The following is an 8,898-nucleotide window of genomic DNA, read 5'->3' as shown; positions in this document are numbered from 1 at the left end:
TTGAACTGGTCAGCATTCACAAAGTTGCCTAGTACACCCCACAGCTAACAAGTCACTCAGAGCCCTAACGCAAGAGGAAGCCCTGGGGGCCCTGAAGTGAGATTCTCAAGCTAAGCAGGGAAATGCCTATATCATTAGCAATGCCTGATCCCTCAGCATGCTCTGACCACACCTGATGCCTACCACACCCCATAGCAGGCCACTGATAGGTGGGGGATGAGCACAGCACCCACACAAAAGACAGCTGGGAGCACATGGAAACGTAGAGCAAGAGAGAGGTATTGAGCAGGAAAGAGAGGTGGGTTTGACTGACCTGGTTTAGCTGTCTAATTTCAGGAGAGAGTCCATGGCTAACGATCCGGAGTGGAGGGATGTTCCTATCTTTGGTCCATCAGTCAGGTGCACATGGGCAGCCAGGTAGGTTCCTGGGGCCCTCTCCTCCCCTCTCTCTACTCTTGTCCTCAGCATTTCACTCCTGGCTAGCTTAAGTGGGCATTCTCGGTTTGCTGGTTTCTGAGGATCACTTTCTTAGGGAGTTTCTTTCCCTAACTCTCTCTATGTGTTGGATGGGGAGTCTGGGTACTTAGTTCAGGGCTGAGGACACCACTGGGTGGCAGGCCATGTCCGGGTTAAACATTGCAACACTGAGCAGAACAACACCTAAGTACCTTTTGAGGACTTGGGCTCTAGTATATCTGAATTAAATTCCTTAATTAAAATTAAATTAAATTTGATAACAAAATTCACTGCAATTGAAGACCTCAGTGCTTGTTGTGAAATAGAGGGGTCTGAAGAAGCAAGGAGTTATTCACCCTGGGGGCTAGAGAAGATCGGGCTAAGTGCTCAGTTTAAAAACCTATTGACTTAGAAGGGCTATCGCCGTCATAATATTGGATTTATTTCCACACACCAGCTGATAAACATTATATTATCAACAACCCTTGCATTTTAGCTCTGCTCAACTTTTGTTCCTTCCCTTGCTTCTGCCCAAGTGTTTCTGGAGCATAGTACGGAGTTATTTATTAACAGTGCTCTCAGACACTGTGGCAAGGCAGCTCACAATAATGTGTTAAAATCTGGTAAGCACCAACATACTATTGTGTAAGAAGCAATGGACACATTTAATTTGGACTAGGCGTGATTGATTTACAAGACAAAAATGCTAACATCTTTGCAGATATATGCTCTCCCTTCTTTTGTAGTCAATGGGAAGGGTGAGTGAGAGAGCTAGAGAGGCAAAATCTGGCACTGTGTGGGTCAAATTCACAGCCAACATCTATGCCTCAATATACTAAAGGACAGATTCCTCCTTCCCCCCCACCCACACACCCCACACACACCCTCTGCAAGAAGGTGAAAATTGCATCTCCCTGAACTAGTGCAGGCTGTTGCACCAGGGGGGAGTCACTTTCAAGGCAAGATGCATTTCATTTAGGGGAGCGCAGCATTAATCTTCACCAGAAGTTCTACAGGAGCAGCCCGACTTGAGGCTGCAATGGTGATGCACTCATTCAGCATCTTTCTTGGCCGTGCCCTTTTCCCCAGCTTGTACTCACCCTGGTAGAGGGAAGATCACAGGTCTTTGGAGGCATTTTCTCCTTCCTCTGCTACGTGGGTCATGGGTCACTGGATATATCTCACCAAATCAGTTCCTTCCCACTGCAACGGCCTAGGTGCACTTCAGACCTTCCTGTTCTCTGCCTGTATCACCAATAGTTTAGCCTCCAAAGAGCTGTAATACTTTGGTCTAATTCTAGTTGCTGGCCTTTCAGGGGTGGCTGAGCGGGGCTTGGTGGCATGTGGCTTGGAGGTCAGATTAGATGATCTGCTGGTCTCTTCTGTCCTTAAACTCTATGTTGTAACCTTGTACCTGCTGTTACCAGGGGCCCCTCTCCCTGCACAGGCCTGGAATGAATCTGGTCAGTGGTGAGCTGGAGCCGGTTCGTGCGAACTGGTTGTTAACTTTTGAAACAGTTTTAGAACTGGTTGTTAACCCGCTTCCCTGCAGGGGGCGCTGAGGCTTTGATGGGCTCCAGTCGGGAAGTGATGTAATTCCTCTTCTGACTGCCGGGGGCGCTGCACTGCAGGAGCCATGTGGGCTGCCGCCTGGCTCTGGGCTCGAGCCGTGGTGCTGCTGCTGCTCCCCCATGGCCCTGGGGCTCCCGTTGCTGCCTGGTGGGTCCCCGGCTGCTCTGCTGGGCCTGGGCTGTGTCCTGCTGCTCTCCCTGTGAATACCCACCACCCTGCCCGCAGCCAGCCCCTGTCTCCAGCCACCCCCGCACTCACTACCCGCAGCCAGCCCCTGCCGCACCCCCTGCCCTGCCCGCAGCCAGCCCCTGTCTCCAGCCAGCCCCACACCTCCCTGCCCTGTCTCCAGCCAGCCCCGCACCTCCCTGCCCTGCCCGCAGCCAGCCCCGCACTCTCCTGTCTCCAGCCAACTCCGCACCCCCTGCCCTGCCTCCAGCTAGCCCTGCCCCACGCCCCTGCCTCCAGCTGGCCCCACGCCCCTGTCTGCAGCTGGCCCCACGTCCACTGGTGCCCTGCAGCCTGGTGGGTCCCCGGCTGCTCTGCTGGGCCTGGGTTGTGTCCTGCTGCTCTCCCCGTGAGTACCTACCACCCTGCCCGCAGCCAGCCCCTGTCTCCAGCCACCCCCACACCCGCTGTCCGCAGCCAGCCCCTGCCGCACCCCCTGCCCTGCCCGCAGCCAGCCCCTGTCTCCAGCCCCTGTCTCCAGCCACCCCCTGCCCTGCCTCCAGCCACCCCCTCACCCCCTGCCCACAGCCAGCTCCCATCTCCAGCCACCCCCGCACCCCCTGCCCGCAGCCAGCCCCTGCCACACCCCCTGCCCTGCCCGCAGCCAGCCCCTGTCTCCAGCCAGCCCCGCACCTCCCTGCCCTGCCCGCAGCCAGCCCCGCACTCTCCTGTCTCCAGCCAACTCCGCACCCCCTGCCCTGCCTCCAGCTAGCCCTGCCCCACGCCCCTGTCTGCAGCTGGCCCCACGTCCACTGGTGCCCTGCAGTTCCCAGGGCAGTAACCCTGCACAACTCGCATACCTGCACACCTCACAATGAGGGGGGCAAGAACAGCTGGGACCCACACATGTGCACACCCTAGGGTGACCAGACAGCAAGTGTGAAAAATCAGGACAGGGGGTAGGGGGTAATAGGAGCCTATATACGAAAAAGACCCCAAAATCGGGACTGTCCCTATAAAATCGGGACATCTGGTCACCCTAGCACACCCCCAGGGAGTGGCAGGGACCTACACATGTGAAACGGAGCTCATTTCTAGTTCAGGCCCATCTTTTTAAAAAAGAACTTTAGGCAGGGTTAACATACATCCATATTTTCCCGGACAGGTCAGGCTTTTTGGTTCTTAAATCGCTGTCTTAAATCGCCGGGAAAATACGGGCATATGGTAACCCTGTTGGTATAAAAAATACATACTGGGGCACATCTCTTAAACCAGAACTTTTTATAGGGAACTGGTTGTTAAGATTTTGGCAGCTCATCACTGAATCTGGTCCTAAGTCTTTATGTGAAATGTTACCCATTATTGAATGTTTATCTTTGCTGATAATTATTTGTGTTCAATAATATTAACAAAAGAGAGATTTCTACATGCATTAAGAAAACACTGGCTTATTGTTAGTTGTAAACAGCAGGCCTGCTGACAGGGAGGGGCAAAAGGGGCAATTGCCCAGGGGGCCAGGCGATTTAAAAGGGCCTGGGGGCCCCAGCCACTGCTGCTGCCGCAGTAGCAGCAGTGGCAGCCGGGAGCCTGGGCCCTTTTAAATCGCCCACGCACTATAGGGCTCCTAGGAATAGGCACAGGCGGGCCCCTTCTCACCCACAGTGCCTCCTGCCAGCGGTGGGCTCCACCAGTTCCCGTCCCCCCCTGTGTCCCCTGGCCGCCGCAGTCAGCTATTTGGTGGTGTGCCGGAGGTGCTGGGGAGAGTGGGGAGTGCGAAGAGGTGGGGCAGGCCTGGGCGATGCATGGCCCAGATGCCGGGAATGGAAGGGGTGGGACCAGTCTCTTCCAGCCACTGAGACACTGCTCTGCAGTCCTAACCAACAGCCTGAGAGAGCCTGGCTGGGGAAGTGACTTCCGCTCCCTACCCCAGCCTGGGTGCCGGGGTCCCTGGCAGCCGAGCTGGTGAAGAGCACAAGCCACCTCCTCCCCATCCAGTCTCTGTCAGGCAGCTGCCAGGCAGGGCTGCAGAGCAGCAACCGGGAGGGGCCAGTCTTAAAAGAGGATCCCTCCTGCTCCCCGCCGGGGTTCCTGCCTGCCAGGGAGAGCGGCAAAATGTGCTCGGGTAGGGGGTCAGGTGCAGTGCGAGGACAAAGCTCCCCACCCCCCAGCAGGTAACATGGGGTGAGGAGAGCATGGTGGCCCTGGGCTGGGCACGGGTGGGGGGACACCTGATCTGCCTTTTAGATTGTTCCCTGCCCCCATGGGGAGGCACCAATTGTATATGGGGCACCCTCGGGGAAGGGGGTGGAACAGGGGTGGGAAGAGGTGGGGTGGGGGTGGGACATTGGGGAAGGGGCCTAGGAGGGAGCAGGGGATTGAAACCCCCCCAGGAAATCTGGAAGTCAGCGCCTATGCTCCTAAGTGGGCACGAGATGGTACCAGTGGCAGCGAAGGCAGCCAGGCGGGCATGTGGAAGCCCTGGCTGTGCCAGAGGAGTGCGCCCAGCAGCACAGCCAGCAGCTGTCTGGGCACCAGCGGGGTCCCATTGACTGTTTTGCCCTGGGTCCCGGAATTGCTGTCAGCAGATCTGGTAAACAGTGATGCGGTGAGTCAGTGTGTTTCCAATATTTACCTGCTCATAGGTGAACAGTACCAAGGTCTTAAACATTTTTATCTGATTTAGACTGCAGATGAAAATGAGGGTGTCCTGGCTGACTGTAGATGAGTTCAGCAACACTTACCCCCTCAGGTTAATAAATCTTGTCATTCAACTCAATAGACATCAATATATGCTTATTATAACCTTCTTAACTTTAAAGTATTTAAATCTGAACTGGAGTTGACGGGTGCTTTACGACAACATATATCAGAAAACGGAACCAAAACAGAAGAAAAAAGGGAAAATAAATAATTTTCTTGGCTGTAGGGTGTGTAATGGAAGTCATACAATATATGAACTGTATTTCATTAGAGTTCATGTCTGTGCAGGAGATCTGTGTGGTTAAGACACTGGACTTTATATCAGGAATTTGTGGATCTATTCCTGGCTCTGCCACAGACTTCCTTTGTGACCGTGGGAACTTCATAAAACCTTTTATGGGTCTGGATCAGTTCCTCTTCTACAGAATGTGAGGCTAAATGAATGTAAGGTTGGTGAGACTCTCAGATATTATAATAGGAAGACCAATAAATAAATATAAATACAAATCTGAGATGGCCCAAAACCAAGTCTCAGGACTTTAGGAAAGTTCCCATCTGAATCCAGAACCTGGGCCAAAATCACTTTCTTAACTGCTAACATTGCTCTTAGAAGCCATTCGTAGTTGTTGCCCTTCATTTGGGAGGTGTAATATAGTATGGCACACCCCAATCTATTTGTATATACTATAGAGCAACGTTCACTTTACAAGGTGCTGCCCAGAAAGGATATACCTTAGGACATTGCAATAGTAAAGGCATAAGCAGTTTTCTTGTGCTTTTCCCAAATTCATCCAAAGATGAGAGATTCAGTATTTCTGTAGTCTTCATACATTCAATTTAATGTCTTCAGGTATGGAGGTGTCTGGTGCCTTATTATTTAGTATTATAGTCATTGTTGTTTATTATTGTAGTACGGTAGTACCCACAGACCCCAGTCAAGGTTATTCCCCCTTGAACTGGCACTGTACAAACCCACCCACTTATGTAAGCAGTCTAAGGTCCAGATACTGTTAGCTTCTCAGAGTGAATAAACCCTTGCCCCTATACTCAGCCCTGTGACAGATTACATAGAAGTCCACCTGTACAGAGCAGCTTTAGACTGGATTCTACATCAAGACAAGATGCAACAAGTAGTTGTAATAGTTAACTGGAGAGCATGCACACTGGGAAGAGCAAAGAGACAAGAGATAGGAACCCATGGCTACACTGATTAGTTTGTGACAGCAGGTTTTATGACAAAATAATATTTTGTCAAATATAAATAAACCAGAAATATTCATGACCTCAGTAATCCCTACTGGCCTCTTGCCTAACCTCTATCAGCCGGCAATTTGGCAATCACAATTAAATTGTCTTAATATTTTCATGAAGAACCCAGACTTAAGATGGAATTTTTACCTTTATGTTATGTTTCTATCCTACTTTCAAACCTGTATTAGAGACTTTTTACTTATTTAAGATGAAGTATGTTGGTTTTTTGCAGTGCTTTCTTCGTCTAATTTCTGCCTGATTTCCCCTAAACAGCTCCTTCTTTGTCAATATTTATCAAATCCGTGGCAATCTATATTCTAATTGCAGTTTTTGGAAAGTTTGTGTTGCTCTATTTGCTAACATGACTCATGGATGCAGTACCCTTAAGTCTCAACCAGTTGTGCCATATGAAGAGAACCTTTACTGCCCACAACCTGCATAGATCCAAAAGTGGTCAAAAGAACAAAGAAAGGTGGGTTTGGAATATTTTTGTAGCCAAACTTCACATGTTATCAGGCCCTTATCTTGCAGATAAACATGTTCTTAACTTTACGCATGTGAATAGTCCTATTGACTTCAGTGAAACTACTCAAGTGAGTAAAGGTTAGTATATGTGGTGTGATATGCAGGATTGGGGCCTTTCTGTTTACCCTAGTGAAGTTGAAATCAGCTTTCTGGGCTTCAGGAGGTATGCATCTTGTTTCTGCTTGTGATCATTCTGCTTTTCTTCAGTCATTTATGAATTGTCATATCATTGTTTGACACAGGTAGTATAAGCATAGAGTTTAGGAAGATCCATATCTTCCTATTTAAAAGGAACTTGACACTTTGAGAAATCCTAGGTTACTCACTGTCTGTATAAAGTTTAGTTCATTTGAAGATAACATCAGGATCATCTAGAGGGTTCCTGGATGTTCATGCTGTTTTCATTTTCAGTTTATTCACCTTTCTACACAGAGTAAGAACTCTGCATGTTTCCATCCATCTATAGGTTTCCATGAAGCTTTCAAATAAGCAAATTATTCTTATGTGTTTCAGATGTTAAAATTAGTAACAAACTTTCATGCAGATATGCTTCCTAATAACATTAATTTGCTATCATAAGTGTATAATGAGATACATCAACATGGTCATAACAATCCTAACTTTTCAAGCATGGAAAACAATTTGTAAGAAGATGTATCATTAACTAATTAATTTTACAGTTGGTAATGTGAATGTTATAGAAGCCTTTTAGTCGTACAGTATCAGAAAAATATTTTATAAAGGATAAAACAATATATAAATTGCATCTAATTATTTTAGTACAAGGTATATATCACTCTTGACTTTAAATGTATATATCTATAGACATATTAAGCCTGTACAAAGTGCACATCACTTTGTAGATTCCTGGATACATTTTAAAAGAAAATTAAAAGCAATTTTTTTCAGGCCTCAGTAGTGCAATTAACTGATTACTAAGAGTGATTATTTATATATAAATGTGGGGTGGGTTTTTTTTTTTTTTTAGTTTACCAGTTTGCCTTGAAAAATAGTAAATTGAATAAATTAAGTTCTGTCTTGAGGTTGACCTAAACCACAAAAACAAGAAAATTCAGAGCTGAGTTTGAAACACCTTATTCCATTTCATTATGTTAGTTTATAATATAGTATGAAATATTTATTTCTATTTATGGGGTAAGCAAGGGTAGCCCTCAGGAAGCACTAGTACACATAGTTTGTATTCTCTGAATCTTTATTTTGTTTGGTTTTGGGGTTCTGATTGTTTTTTAAGGTTTAGCAATGATATGTCTTCATTGATATATTTTTTGCAATCCCAAGAAGTGAATTTCTTAGTGGAATACTTAGGAGCACAGCAAAACCATCAAAAGTTTTCTTATTTTAGACACTCAATTCTATTCACAGCCTGGGATTGCCAAAATAGGTTGCTTCATTCAGGAAGCTAATTGGATAACTCAAGTTCCCAAGGTTAAATTGAATAGACAACATTAAGGGTCTCATTCTGCAGGCAACAGGACTTTTTCTAAGTAAGGACTGAGTGAAGACTGCAGGACTGGACCATAAATCTGTTGGATCACAAAACTGATAAGTTCAGTACCAGCACAGACAGTGCACAGAAAAGAGTGGAGGCTGTGGAAAAGCAAAGCATGCTCTTTGGATAAGAAAGGTGCGCAAACCCAGGGATTCCTTTACAAAACTCAAGGAAAACAGCATAATTTAAAAAAGAACCTGAACAGATGGACAAGTAAAAAAATTGGGCTTTCAGTTAATATTTAATATAACTAATCAACTGTTGAAATAGCCAGATTTTTATTTGTTTTTTAAATTATTTTACTATTTTTTTGAGTTCATACTTTGGAATATGTTACCAAGTTTAAATGAGGAGTGAAATTTATAGTTTCCTGACATTAAAGAGTCTCTAAAGGAATGGCTAGCACAGCCATAATTATAATGGTTCTAACATGCTCCACTGTCAAGTGTTAATTATTTTTATTCACACCTGGTTCACAACTAATTTTAAAAAACCCTATTAAGACCTACCTTTGAAGACCTTATTATTGACATGTTTGCAGCTGTTGTTGGTTTGTTTGTTTGTTTGTTTTCAAATTAGCACATTTTGTGTGAAAACCAAAAGGGGGGGGGGGGGACAGCTGCCATGTCTGAGTGCCTTGTGTTCATCAAAACACCATCTAACTTTATTACCAAATGAAAGGAGAATGAAATTCAGCATTAACTCAGCACTACTTGGCT

At 46.6% G+C, this 8,898-nt stretch overlaps 1 long non-coding RNA gene across 1 annotated transcript; it reads left to right on the top strand.

The window, feature by feature from the left end:
* The first annotated feature begins 291 nt into the window (after positions 1–291).
* LOC122465370 lies at positions 292–8,610 on the top strand. The gene is made up of 3 exons (XR_006290163.1): positions 292–417; positions 6,472–6,616; positions 8,033–8,610. It is a non-coding gene; the product is annotated as an uncharacterized LOC122465370 (long non-coding RNA).
* The last annotated feature ends 288 nt before the right edge of the window (positions 8,611–8,898 follow it).

This window comes from Chelonia mydas, chromosome 4 (genome assembly GCF_015237465.2).
Source record: "Chelonia mydas isolate rCheMyd1 chromosome 4, rCheMyd1.pri.v2, whole genome shotgun sequence".
Taxonomy (NCBI): Eukaryota; Metazoa; Chordata; order Testudines; family Cheloniidae; genus Chelonia; species Chelonia mydas.
Note: the sequence above shows the minus strand (reverse complement) of the source record. Positions and strands in the feature narration are given on the sequence as shown.